The sequence below is a fragment of the Stomoxys calcitrans genome, chromosome 4 (assembly GCF_963082655.1).
Source record: "Stomoxys calcitrans chromosome 4, idStoCalc2.1, whole genome shotgun sequence".
NCBI lineage: Eukaryota > Metazoa > Arthropoda > Insecta > Diptera > Muscidae > Stomoxys > Stomoxys calcitrans.
The window spans coordinates 118494192-118508188 of record NC_081555.1 but is presented as its reverse complement, the minus strand read 5'-3'; the positions used below and the strand labels follow the sequence as shown (position 1 = coordinate 118508188).

The 13997-nt window shown below is 38.9% G+C and overlaps 1 protein-coding gene and 1 long non-coding RNA gene across 3 annotated transcripts in view; one reads left to right on the top strand and one right to left on the bottom strand.

Annotated features, from left to right (window-relative positions):
• Nucleotides 1-13997, bottom strand: part of LOC131996710 (uncharacterized) — a 329687-nt gene that overhangs the window by 48186 nt on the left and 267504 nt on the right. The gene's annotated exons all lie outside the window — the stretch shown is intronic.
• Nucleotides 1508-13997, top strand: part of LOC106080881 (basic-leucine zipper transcription factor A) — a 433190-nt gene continuing 420700 nt past the window's right edge. The window contains exon 1 of one of the 2 annotated variants that reach the window (XM_013242487.2): nt 1508-1746. The gene's annotated coding sequence lies outside the window, so the exon portion shown is untranslated. Of the gene's footprint in view, nt 1747-1904; nt 1971-13997 lie in introns of those variants that run through there. The other variant, XM_059366478.1, reaches the window with a different exon arrangement.

Sequence of the window (13997 nt, the reverse complement as noted above, 5' to 3'; positions counted from 1 at the left end):
AAAAGGTACAAATAAGAACATATTGTCTTGGCATAGGCGAAGTGATGAGGACCACGCCCATTAGAACACTGGAGACTATTCTAGATATGCGACCCATTGACATACAGAGTAAATGAGAGGCAGCCAAATAAAAATTAAAACTTATATGTCCCCAAAACCAGTGGAGATATTTAATACCTCAAGCTGAATTTTTGTGTAGGTGTTTTTGAGAACTATCCAGCAAAAATAAATTTTTAAATTGGTCCACAAATGAAAATGGTGACCAACTATAGGAGCCTGTCAAGATGCACCCGGACCACCTGGGGAATTGAAATTTTGCACATGATCTCGATGCAAATTTCAAAGAGGTGTATCTATCCGTTCTGAAATGTCATATTTTTTCTTAGTTGTTTTCGTTTTTCTACCACTGTGCTTCATTGAGATCGTCATAGTACAAATTTTCACCCAAATCGGATGCGCTAGGTGGAGGCTCAGGAAGTCAAAATACAAGATCGGTTTCTATAGCAACTATATCACAACATGGACCGATGTGTGGATGTGGCCCATTTAAAATCTTAACCGACCTTCACTAATTTCAAGCGCCTGGCTTGATTCTATCGAAAGTTAGCGTGCTTGCGCCAGACAGACAGATGGACACACAAAACGGACGGGCATATAAATACTTGGGGATCTATAATGGGATCTTCGACCACCAGTTCGATGAGTTACAAACGGAATGACGAAGTTAGTATACCACCATGAAAATAGCCCAATCTAATTTTTGTGGGAGTAAAAACAAAACTGTTGAATATTCCAAGAGAGGTAAATGCCATCAAATAATGACAACTATTAAAGACATAAAGACGTAACAAAGCACGTGTCTTCTATTCACCATGGGCCGAAACATGACATTTCAACAGCCCTATCCTAACAATAACACCACAAGACTGAAATCCTTGTTCACAGTTTCAATATTTGAAGGCGTTGAGAACAATGTTTTCCAAAAACATTGTCTTGCAAAGAGCGAGAGAGAATGAAACACCAACATTTCCTTGGAAAGTGGATTACAAGTTTAGAGCGCATGTCCTGGAAGTTCATTCAATAAAATTTAAACTGAAGATAAAAGGAAAACAACGAGAAGCGGGAAGCATTGGCCTGTGTAGACAATAACAAAAGGACTCGCACTGCAAAAATGTTCTCTGTTGACATTAAACGAAATGGGAAACAGACCAACAAAAAAACACAAACACAAACATACATACGCACACACTCAAGGGTGTGGATGTATGTGAGATTGGTACGTGTGGCACAGCAAACAACAGCATACAAGTGTTAGTCATGCCATAACACAATTGCACACATTCACACGCACTCAGGACAAGAGAAGTCGAACAAAACAGCAAGCAGCAGCGGCAGCGTAGACCAAAATGGAAAGGAAACACCAAAATAGCGGCTACTATATGCTGCAATACATTCGTATATATTACCATGTTGTGGAAGGACTTTGAGTTAGTTGCCATTTAAACACGGTTAACGTCTGGTCGTCGATTTTGGAAAACAACCATCAACGAATGGATTATTGAAAAATAAATCCACTTTAAAGGATATTAAAGAAATAAAAAGAGTGCTATTTAAATTCTATGATTTGAATCAAAGAAAAAAAAGTTTACGGAAAAACTTTAAACAAAAATGTGAAAAATTTTTCAAACTAATCAATAGCAAGTCCTAGCAAAAGGAGAATTTGGCCAAATAAAATTTCAATTTACGGTATTTCATTATTCTTTTATTTTTGCTGAAAATGAAACAGCAACAAATGTGTGTGGAACTTATTTAGAAAAGTGTTAGTAGGTGCGGGAACAGCATTGGCCATTGGTGGCGTAATTTACAAGAAGAAGGCAAAAAAAACACAACGAATATAATGATAATAATAAAACTTGTTACAAAACGAAAAAGTTTCAGCAATTAATATAAATCATACGCCACATGGTTGCGTACGTTAAGCAGCTTTATTACAGCATAAACTTGTTTTTGTACATATTTCTCAAAAATAAAAAAATGCCATAATTTGCTAAGTGATATCCAAACCCTTTAAAATGAGGCCCATAATGATAATCATTAAATATTAAATACAATAGCAGTCCAGAGTAGACGCTCTTTAAAGGGCAAAAGTGATGGTGCATAATAAAGCAAATTTTTTGAGAAAAATATTATTAATAATTTTCAAATAACAAAAGTAACAAGACCGAAAAAAAATTATTCAAGGTCCTATAGTATTGCGGTGAAATTTTCGGTAGTGCCAGTTTTGAGAAATATTGTTTTAAGTATGGAGAAAAATTGAAAAACAAAATATGTTCAAAGATAAATACTTCGTTAATTGCAACCTTTAACTAGTCATTATTATTAAGTTTTTTCTAATTTTTAAAGATTCCAAAAAAAAAAAAAAAAATACTTAGAGTGAAGAAAAGTCTTGAATTCAAAAATAAATTAAATTTTTTTTTTTTTAAATTTACGTTGAGCTATTGAGTTTTTTTAGTTTTTGGTTTGTCAAAAGAAAAACGAATTAAGTTTAAAAGCACAAGTAAGAATGAAGAATTTAATGTAAGTTCAAAATTTTTTAGAATTAGTCAGTGGACCATAACTTTTTGACATCGTTATGTCAATCTGCCCCGAATTGCTTTATATTTTCCGCTGAAAATCGGGCAATGTTTCATATATAGAGCAGCTTCATATAAATATGTACAAGATTTCATTTGAAGTGAAAGGCATAACCGAAATTTTGCACAGTCGAAGCTGCATAAATGAAACCCTAAAAATGCATCAATTTGCTTTCACTTATCCGTAATTTTCAGTTAAACCTATTTCGGATAAGTGAAATTCATTTCCAGTTAAGCGTTAAATCATGAGTGATATCGAATTTTAACTCTAGTGAACGGATTATGTATGGAATAAATTTAGTTAGTCAGATACAACATTTATAGAAATGTTAAAATATGTGCTTGCGAGCTTTATTGACGAACTGCAATTTTTGCAATTTTGGATAGTCTCCCACAGAAATCACATTTTCACTTACTCAATTTCAGTCTCAGTTAAAAATGCAGTTTGGTGTTTGAAGACCTTTTCAGTTTAGCTGTATTTTCAGTAAAACGATTTTTCTCAAAAAAAAAAAAAAAAAAAAAAAAACAATTCAACTGCATTAAATAACACCAGAAATGAATGGTGTTTTCCCATCACGTTTTCCTTAAGCGGAATTATTCACTTAAGGGTATTACAGTTATGAGACAAAGATCCTACCAGTGCGAAGACATAACTACATGCTGTCTAAGCAATACCATTTGGGCTGTTATCGCAGAAATCATCCAAATCATCATCTTGTGGATAGATACCCACCGCCCAGAAGCCTTAAGGTTGATCTACACGAGGTCCAGCGCTACAAGAGAGGTCCAGCGCTACAAGAGAGAACCTCTAGATCAAGCGGCATATCAAGCGGGTCTGAACAACATTCATGCAGACACGGTAGCAGACGCGTTAATTGGCTACCGGGTGAATGTAGTCCTTGGAGAACGACCGCCACCCATTGCACCCGAAGAAATCGACCTCCCCCGGCAAACCAGAGTGGTTCTGGCTCAATTACGTTCCGGCAGATGCAGCCGCCTCAATTCCCACAGAGCTAGGATTGATGCCGACGTGCAAGATGTATGTCCCGATTGTAACCAGGGACCGCACGATACACGTCACCTGTTTAACTGCCCGGCCAGACCCACTCGACTCAGACCCAGATCCCTGTGGAGGCATCCCATCTTAGCCGCGGAGTTCCTGGGTCTTGACACTCAACAGAATCAAGCAGACGAAAGATAGTACACAATAAACTGCTACAACAACAACAACAGTTATGCGGCTTCGACTGTTTAATATTGCAAGGATGGTGTAAAATGTTTGGAAGATGGTGTTCAATGATTGTACAAAATATTTAGCAGATCGTTTGATATATGAGCTTTATTTTTCTCTAAATTGTAAAATTGGATTGTAGTTCAAAGATCATAAGCATATTGGGAGTAATAGGAGAAATGCGCGTTAAGTTCGACCCTGCAGAATCTTATGCATCCTCCACCATGGATAGCTTTTGAAACATCTCACAGTGGGAGGTTTTAGATTTAAGTTTAGACTTACTAAGACGTTTTCGTCCATTGTGATACCACAGGAACAGAAGAAGGCAGATGTTTTCTAGATCCTTCCCTTGAACCATTCACATCGCTTTAAAAAGCTCAATAACTTGCGTATGTTCACATCCGCTAAATCAGACAGGTTCTCAAAGAAATGAGAATCTTAAGTGGCACTCCTTCTAGATGCTAGTGTAGGACACACACACAGAAGGTATTCTATAGTTTCTTCTTCTTCGATGTCCTCACAGCTTCTGCAAAAATCGTTGCTGGTAACCTTCAGTCTGTCAGCATGTTTTCCGATTAGACTGTGAACAGTCATGACGGACACAATGACTGAGACGTCTGTTCTAGCCAAAGACAGCAAAACAGTAGACCTATTCATTCTAGATTAGGCCACATAGTTTTGGAATGCTCACAGACACATCTTTGTGACCATCTCTCATCCGTCGTCCTTCGGGCCTGATCCTGAAAACTTAGCTTATATGTCGCTAGAGGCACACGAACAGATTCCAGTTTCCCTGGAATGTGTAGGGTAGTTCCTAGTCTCGCAAGCTCGTCCGCTTTACGATTCACTGGGATATCTCTCTGCCCCGTCACCCAAAACAGGTGTATTTTGAACTATTCAACCATCTCGTTGAGAGATCTACGATAGTCGAGGGCGGATTTTGTGTTCAGAAATACGTTCTCCAGGGATTTAATGGCTGCCTGGTTGTCTGAGAAGATATTTATGCCAATCGTTGCAATGACATTATTTCGAAGCCATATCGCTTCCTTAATTGCAAGTATCTCCGCTTTATACACATTGCAGTGCTCGGGTAACCTTTTCGATATGACCAGTTCTAGGTTTTCAGAGTATACCCTAAAGCCCACTTCGTCGTCTAGTTGGAAACCATCCGTATAGATGTCTATGTATCATATTTTACAAGGGATATTGTATTTCCATTGGTTCAGGAATAGTGGTACAGTACATTTCATCAAAAAGCGGCTTAGGCAGGTTGTAATCCACACTGCCTGGAACATCGGACATTGTATCAAGGATAACGCAGTGTCCGTAGCCTCCACTTGATCAAAGATAAAGCTCCCTTAGCCCCACGGCAGTGGTTGTTGCAATTTGGGTCGCCACAATGTCCAGAAGCATAAGATGTAGCATTTAATTCAGTGCATCAGTTGGTGTCGTCATCAGTGCAGCTGTTATGCACAAACAGGTCATCTTTTGGGTCCGGTTGAGTATTGAACAGTAGGTGGACTTTTGAAGTGCCGTCCACCATACCACAACACCATATAGTATTATAGATTTGACAAATGCAGTATACACCCAATGCATGACGCGCGGTCTAATCCTCCAACTGCAAGTGGCTTAGGCAGGGTGGATTACACCATGCTGGTGTATAGGGCAAGAATTTCCTTTCTTCACTTTCCAAAATGTTAGATTTGAAGCTAATTTTTCGGTCCAGAAAAATACCCAGTTATTTTGCGCTTTCTGTAAATGGAACATTCTCTCCGCCCAAGTAAGACTGTAGGTAGCCTTACTTTACTTTAAATGGCTATGACAGAACATTAGTTCCACTAGGCGAACGTAGAATAGAGTCTCAAGCACCTCGATCTTCTGCTCATTATTCTAAAATCTCTGATACCAAGTTTCGAAGTGTCTCCCATCACTTGATCTTGCCATCGGGCTTTTGGTCTTCCCGGTTTGCATGTACCACCTTGTTTTCGTTCAAAAGACATCTGTGCTGGAGCTTTTTCATCCATTCTGACATCATGACCTAGCCAACACAGCCGTTGTATTTTGATGCGTGTAACTGTGGCATCGTCGTCATACAGCTCGTGGTTCATACGTCGCCTATATTCTCCATTAACGCAAACTGGTCCATATATTTTACGAAGAATCTTTCTCTCAGATACTCCAAGCACATGCAACTGAAATTTTGCACAAATAATTTTTTTTTGGTGTAGGTAGGCTGGGATTGAAATCTGTTAATATGTTAGCCGATATTGATCATTTACAATCCCCAAGGTATTACATCTATAAGCGTGTATTTGAAACACCTAAATTCTTTTCGTCATTTTGTGAAAGTTATAGGGCTAAATGCACAAAGCCAAGACGATAAGGGATATACTGGCATTTTATGCAGATTGAATAGAGATTTAACACAGAGTTTAAAGAGTCAGATTAACGTGATTACTTAACAACACATGCAATGATAATGAACATAGAGAGAGAGTTATAAGGAGCCACTTATAATTCACATGCATTAACCTAATTTGTCTCTATTAGTGGAAATAAAGTCATTGTTTGCTAAATTAGATATCATTTGAATAAAACTAAATTACAAATTTTGCCCATGAACATTCAACTAAGGAACAAGGGCAAACTTGTCACATATCAATGAGTGCAGTCCGATTCAAGTTTAAGCTCAATGATAAGGGGCCACCTTTTTATAGCCGAGTCCGAGTGGCTGGCCGCAGTGCGACACCTCTTTGGAGAGAAGTTTTATATGGCATAGTACCTCACAAATGTTGCCAGCATTAGGAGGGGAAAACCACCGCTGAAAAATTTTTCTGATGGTTTCGCCAGGATTCGAACCCAGGCGTTCAGCTATGGTGACTTCCACAAAACTCAATTGCCAATGCGTATTTGCTCGTGAACATTCCATTAAGGAACAGGGGCAAACTTCTCTCACAAAGGTCGCCACCATTAGGAGGGAAAAACTCAACAACACAGTTAAAACCAAGAAAAATGGGAAGGGAAGTTTAGCTCACGTCTTTATATGGTGTTTATAAGAATGCGAAAAATTTCTTCCCAATCATCGCAAAGGCTTTATATTCAGGTTTCGAACACCATTCTTGTCAAGTTTCTAGGAAATCCTATGAAAAACAAGTTACCTCTGTATTTCCTTGCTTTTTCTAAAAACAAAATATAACTGTGATATTAATACGGTTTTCCTCAAAAGTGATTATTTAAGGATTTTAAATGTAGACAGTAGTAAATGTACATTTTTCACTGTAATATACACAGCTTTAAGCACTGCTATTTACGAACGTGCTCAAATTACAAAATGTATAAAGATCACATGACACGAGCCAGGAAATAAACAGCATTGGTCACGTTTTCACAAAGGAAATTTTTGAGTTTAAATCCGAGCTAAAGGAAGTTCTTTAAAATGGTATTATTATGTTGAAGGAAATGTATGAAAAATAAAGATATTTATTAACATAAAACAATTCAACACATCAAACTGTTATGAAGGAATGGAAAACGAAAAATCCGAAATTGAAGAACTTTTATTACATCAAGTATACAAAAATGCCTAAAATCGTTTTTTTTCGAGCAATGATAGCTATTAAGGAAATGGTATGAGAATTTTTTGAGAAATGGCAGCTTAGGTTAGGTAAGGTTGAAAAGAGGATGCAAATATTAATCCCATGCCACTATGGACACACAACTAAGACAGTAATCGGTTTCTTGTGCGTTCTAAATACAAAAAACAAAATCTAAGTTAGGAATTCCGTGCTACTTAGAAAATGCTTAATTGTTTTCCATGCCACTGCCCTTCATGTCTGGTATAGTGTTCCCACCTAGATACCGTTATCTGTTAGACGCGGAAGCCGGGCAATGACAAAGGAAATGCTCCAACGGCTCACCATCTTTCCCGCATGGCCTGTACCTGATACTACTTGCCGCACCGATTTTACATAAGTGAGCTCGTAGTCCTATGTATCCCGTCATAATACCAATAACTATACTGACCTCCTTCTTACTTCCATTCAGTAAAAGCCTCGTTTTCTCACGATCTGGATCCCCCCATAGGATTTTCGCCGTCCTACTGACCGTTTCGTTGTTCCACAGGATTGCATGCGCATTCGCTGCCAACGCCCTTAACTCAGACTGCATCGACCCGAAAGTCTTCGGGTTAACCAAGTTTATTGACGGAAGTCCTCCGGTCTTCACCGCCAAATCGACTGCCATTTCATTCCCTACTCCGTTAGGGCCTGGCACCCCAGCGATGCGGATTTTCCCATCCTCAGAGAAGGCGTTAATCTTCTTTTACACAGCAAGACTGTTCGTGACCTTGCCGTCCTGGTTGTTATTGCCCTTGTGATAATTTTTACTGTCTGTAAAGATGTTTTCACCCGACTTCCTGGCATTAGCACCACCTCACGGATCACGTGATCGCCCGGATCTCCGCCTACAGCTACTAAATGTATTTTTTATACCCTCCACCATATGATAGGGGTATACATATTTTATCATTCCGTTTGTAACTCATCGAAATATTGATCTGTAAACCTATAGGGCATACATATTCTCGATCGTCTTGATAAAAGTCGATTTAGCCATCTCCGGTTGCCTACCTGTTCGAAGCACGCTAACTTTTGAAGGAGTAAAGTAAGACGCTTGAAATTATCAATAAATACTTTTTATTACAGTAGGTAAATAGGCCAAATTAGTTTATGTATTGATATATGTAGTTCTCATATAAACACATCCCCCTGGTTGACTCCTTGAGCCTCCAGAAGACGCAATTCTTAACCGATTTAGCTGAAAATTTGCACGTGGCGTTTTGTAATGACTTACAACAACTGTTTCGAATATGGTTTAAAGACTTCCAAGACTTGCCACATGTACTTCATTGATGGTATGGTATGTAACAATCGGCCCGGCCGCACCTAACTTGCTTTTACTTTTTTATACCCTCCACCATGGGATGGGGTATACTAATTTCGTCATTCAGTTTGTTACACCTCGTAATATTGACCTTAGACCCCATATAGTATGTATATTTTTGATCGTCATGAAATTGTAAGTCGCTCTAGCCATGTCCGTCCGTCTGTTTGTGGAAAGCAAGCTAACTTTCGAAGGAGTAAAAGCTGGAAGCTTGAAATTTTGCACAAATATTTTCTACTAGCCGAACCAGATCTGCTCCGCTGCGCCTTCTTAAACTCTGCAATGTCTTTTTAGGATGGGGACACTTCGCCTAGAATGTGGCTATCGAATTCGTGCCACTATAGCCCATGTCCGCTAAACGCCTGCGTTCGAATATGAACCGTTAGGAGGGTGTTTTGGGGTTGGTGCGGCTACCGTCACTTTGCTCTGAAAATAGATATCAAATTTGTTCTTTACTCCCAAATACCGTTGATTTGAGCCCATATGGCCATAGTCCGAAATGAAGTTCAGTTTAGGGTGTGCTTTAGGGCGTATCCAAAACCCTTGGCTCCAAAATTGGGTATCAAATTTGTTTTCTACTCTCAAATACCTTTGATTTGAGTGGCATATTGTTATAATGGGTCAATTAACTTTTTTGACGTATTTTTAGGAGGAAAGCGCCACCTAGACTTGAAGGCAAATTTTAATGTCATATTCGTAATCTACACCCAAATACCTTTCATTTCAGTCCCATATAGCCATGGTCGGCTAATATGCCAATTTGGGGGTGCGGCGACCACCCATTGCTTGCACCTAAGCGTTTATGCCGTATTTATAATCTACAGCTGAATACTTTTCATTTGAGTCCCATATTGACATTAACGTCGAATGTATCTCTTAAGAAGAGTTTTGGGGTTTGGGCGGCCCGGTGGGTATTTGGACCCAAGTTTTAATAACAGATTTGTTTTTTAGTCTCCAATACCTTTAACCCATATTGTGCCTATCGGTCCACTTTTGCATTTGGGTGGCGTTTTTGGTGTAAGGGGGAGAGTCCGCCCCCCATCCGATATCAAAAAATTATATAGCCTATGTTTCCTTCCAGACCAACCTACACAATCTGTGAAAGTTTGAAGAGCAAATCGGTTCAGCCGTTTTTGATTCTACGAAACAAACAAACAACCGAGTCCCATATAGTCATAATTTGTTAGTGAGCCCATTTGAGGCGTTTTCTGAGGGTTGATGTGACTCCCTATACTTGAATCTGATGTTGCATACCACATTCGTAATCTACTACCGAATACCTTTCATTTGAGCCACACATTGACGTGAACGTCCAATTTATTTGCTTGGAAGAGTTTTGGGGTTGGGGCGACTTCCTCGGTAGTTGGACCCAATTTTTAATATTGGGTTGCCCAAAAAGTAATTGCGGATTTTTTTTAAAAGAAAGTAAATGCATTTTTAATAAAATTTAGAATGAACTTTAATCAAATATACTTTTTTTACACTTTTTTTCTAAAGCAAGCTAAAAGTAACAGCTGATAACTGACAGAAAAAATAAAGCAATTACAGAGTCACAAGCTGTGAAAAAATTTGTCAACGCCGACTATATGAAAAATCCGCAATTACTTTTTGGGCAACCCAACAGTATTCCCATTCTACTTTTCTGTACCTTTTATTTGATATCCATTTTGTCATTATCGGCCCATTTTTGATTTTGGGGAGGGTCCACCCCCTTCCGATATCAACAAATTATAAAGCCTGTTCCTCCCTCCTGTCCATATCTGCAATCTACTCCCGAATACCATTCATTTGAGTCCCATATTGTTATGATCATCCAATAAACCTATATTAGGGGGTTAGGTCGCCGAAACCTTGGGGTTGGGGCGGCCCTCAGTGCGGACATTGTGAGTCGTCCGTCCGTCTGTCAAAATCACTATAGCGGTCTAACCCATAATGCTAGCCATTTTAAATCTTGTACAGTTACTTTTCATTGATTTAGGTCCTTGGGGATTGCAAATATCCATATCTGGATATAGCTCCCTATAAAATTTCCCATCAACATACCATTAGGGACTGGGAATACTTCTCTCATATCAATGAGTGCAGCCCGATGAAAGTTTAAGCTCAATGATAAGGGGCCTACTTTTTGTGCCGAGTCCGTACGACGTGCCGCATAGCGACACCACCAGGTAGAGAAATTGTAACATGGCAGAATATCTTAGAAACGTTGCCAGTATTAGTAAAGGGATAATCAACGCCGAAATTTTTTGGTAAAGTTCATGCCGGGATTTTAACCCAGGCGTTCGGCGTCATAGGCGGACATGCTAACCTCTGCGGCACGGTGGCCGCCATTGGGGCTCAAATGGAGGCTCAATTTACATTCCATTTGGTGAAATTTTGCCTAGGACTTCTGTTTTGATTTGATTTGATCCCGATTGGATATCTTGAGGTCCTCGAAGCCGCAACTGTTGCCCAATTAGGCTGAAATTTTGCACGTCATGTTCTATTATGACTTCCAACAATCAAGACAATTACGGTCCAAATCGGTCTATAACCCGATATAGCTCCCACATAGACCGATCTCCCGATTTTCGACCTGCTCCCCTGGAAGCTGCAGTTGTTATCCAATTGCTCTTTGCCATTGCCTTTGTGAAGAAATCTTCATATATAAATGTTACAGCGAATCCGGTTCAAATGGTCCATTCGAAAGGTCCAATTTTGTATCACTTTTCACGGCATTTCGGCCTGTGTTCCAAGAAAAATATGAGATATGTTAATCTAGCTCATTAATCTCGGCAATCTACCGTTTTTTCGGGATCACCGGTAACTCTAGTACGGCATGTGGTTGGTCTTCACCCCAGGTGCAACAGTTCTGCTTGATTACGTATCCATTTATCCAGAAACCTAGTCCATGAACACAATTTGTCAATAAAACATTGGATTTCCATCGAGCTATTGTCACTGGGCATGAAATTTTATAACAAATTTCATTGCTCGTTTGTGAGTTTCTCCATCATAAAATGGCAAAGTATATTAAACACTTTTCACTTTAACAGATGAAATTTGGAAACAAATATCAACCAGAGTTGCCACCCTGGCAAACTTTAATCGTTAAAAATTACCTTCTATAAACTTGCATAATAAGCAGCTTCTCTGCCTAGATGTTTTCCGAAGGCTAGCAACTACTTACTAAGTTTTGAGATGTTATCTCAATGGTTCCTGTGCTTATTATTCCCAAAATTATTAAATTTCAATTTCAAAAAGCTTTTAAAAATATCCCCCCCCCCCCCCCCCCCCATTGTGGAAATTTTTATCACAAGCCTTTAATAATCTTTGTTAACACTTCAACCGAATATGTTTAATACTAAAAAAGTTTAACAAAGTTTTAAAGCGTAGGCAATTGTATATCTACCCAATGGCATATGTTCACCATCAGACACTGCTGTTTATAAACGTGCTTAAATTACAAAATTTACAAGGATATCACAACATGAGGCAGGAAATAAATGGCATTGGTCACGTTTCTTTAAGGAAGTACGGATTAAACACAGGACTTAAGGAAGTGTTCACCAAAGAGTACAGCATTACCATTGCATACTGAAAAGTCTTTTAAAATAAATTGGAGCATTCATGGTTCAACGCTGGGTGGGTTGAAATGACATAAAACCAGTAAGGAAATGCAAAAGACGGGCGCTGCCGACTATATAATAACCTACACCACAAAGTGTAGATTTTCTTACGATAGGAATTAAATACTGGCTTTGCAGTCTTAAGAATGTATAGCGACTTAAAGATATATTTGGGAGCTACAAGTGAATCTGAAGCGATTTTGATGAAATTTTTAACACATATTAGGACTTCAAATAGACCACACCATGCAAAATTTTGCATTTTGAATGATTGGACGAAAATTGTGCCTTATACAGCCTTAAAATCCCATATCGGAGGAAAGATATATATGGGAGCTACATTTAAATCTGATCCGATTTTGATCGCAAAAATCGAACCACACTCGTTTCGGGACGTGAAATGCAAACCTCATGCCAAATTTCGAAAATATAGGACTAAAAAAAATGGAAGATATATATGTAGGCTATATCTTAAATTGATCCGATTTTGTTCAAGGTTTGTCGTTGGTCCAAAAAAGTGACTTCATGAATTGACAGACAGACGGACAGACAGAGAGATGGACAGACAGAGAGGCGGACAGAAAAACAAAAGTCACGCGGACAGACTGACGGAAAGACAGTCAGGCGAACGGACAGACTTACAGTCAGTGCGACGGACAGGCAGTCAGGCGGACAGACAGACGGACATCACTAAGTCAAAACCAGAAGTAGGTCTAAGCCGATCGGCATGAAGAATTTGGTAAATGAGATCTCTAATGAATGGCTTTTAAAATGTTTGTCCAGCCAATCTTAACGTAATTTTACAAAGACTAATTAGAAGAGTGATCAATAATCCTGCTTTTTACTAAAACCGGGTTTCAAATTTAAAAAAAATTAGCTTGTTAAAAAACCGGTTTAAGTTTTTGAGATTTTTAAAAAATCCGTTGAACCGGTTTTATATAAAAGTTAACCTTATTGCCCCTAAGAAGATCCGGAGGATGGACCCTACCACCACTACCGAAACTCTGGATTTACGTTGGCGAACCTCAAGCCCGATTGAACACCTGCTCTGCTCATGCCCGGACATTATTTCGGAGATTTCGCGATGATTGGATGACAAATGCTACCTATACCTTGATTGCAAAACGTGGACAGACAGACAGGCGAATTCGCGCCCAGACGGACATGAGAAGAACAAAATAGGAAGTAAAAATTTTTAAATTTTGCGTATAGTGCTCTTTGAAGACTTCCAAAGATGGTGCCTCGTATGGTCTAAATCGGTGAGTAAGCTGATATAGCTCCCATATATACCGATCTTCCTATTTTACATCTTGAGCCCCTAGTTATCCATATTGTTATCCGATTTGGCTGAAATTTTGCATGTAGTCTTATGTTGTGCCTTCCAATAATCGTGAGATGTATGGTTTGATCCGTGTATAATCTGATGTAGCTCCCATAAAAACCTACTACGCTAATCTAAGTTTCCCATGAACATTCCATTAAGGAACAGGGCATAATTCTCTCATATCAATGAGTGCAGTCTGATTAATGTTTAAGCTCAATGATAAGTAGCCTCCTTTCTATTGACGAGCAAGAACAGCG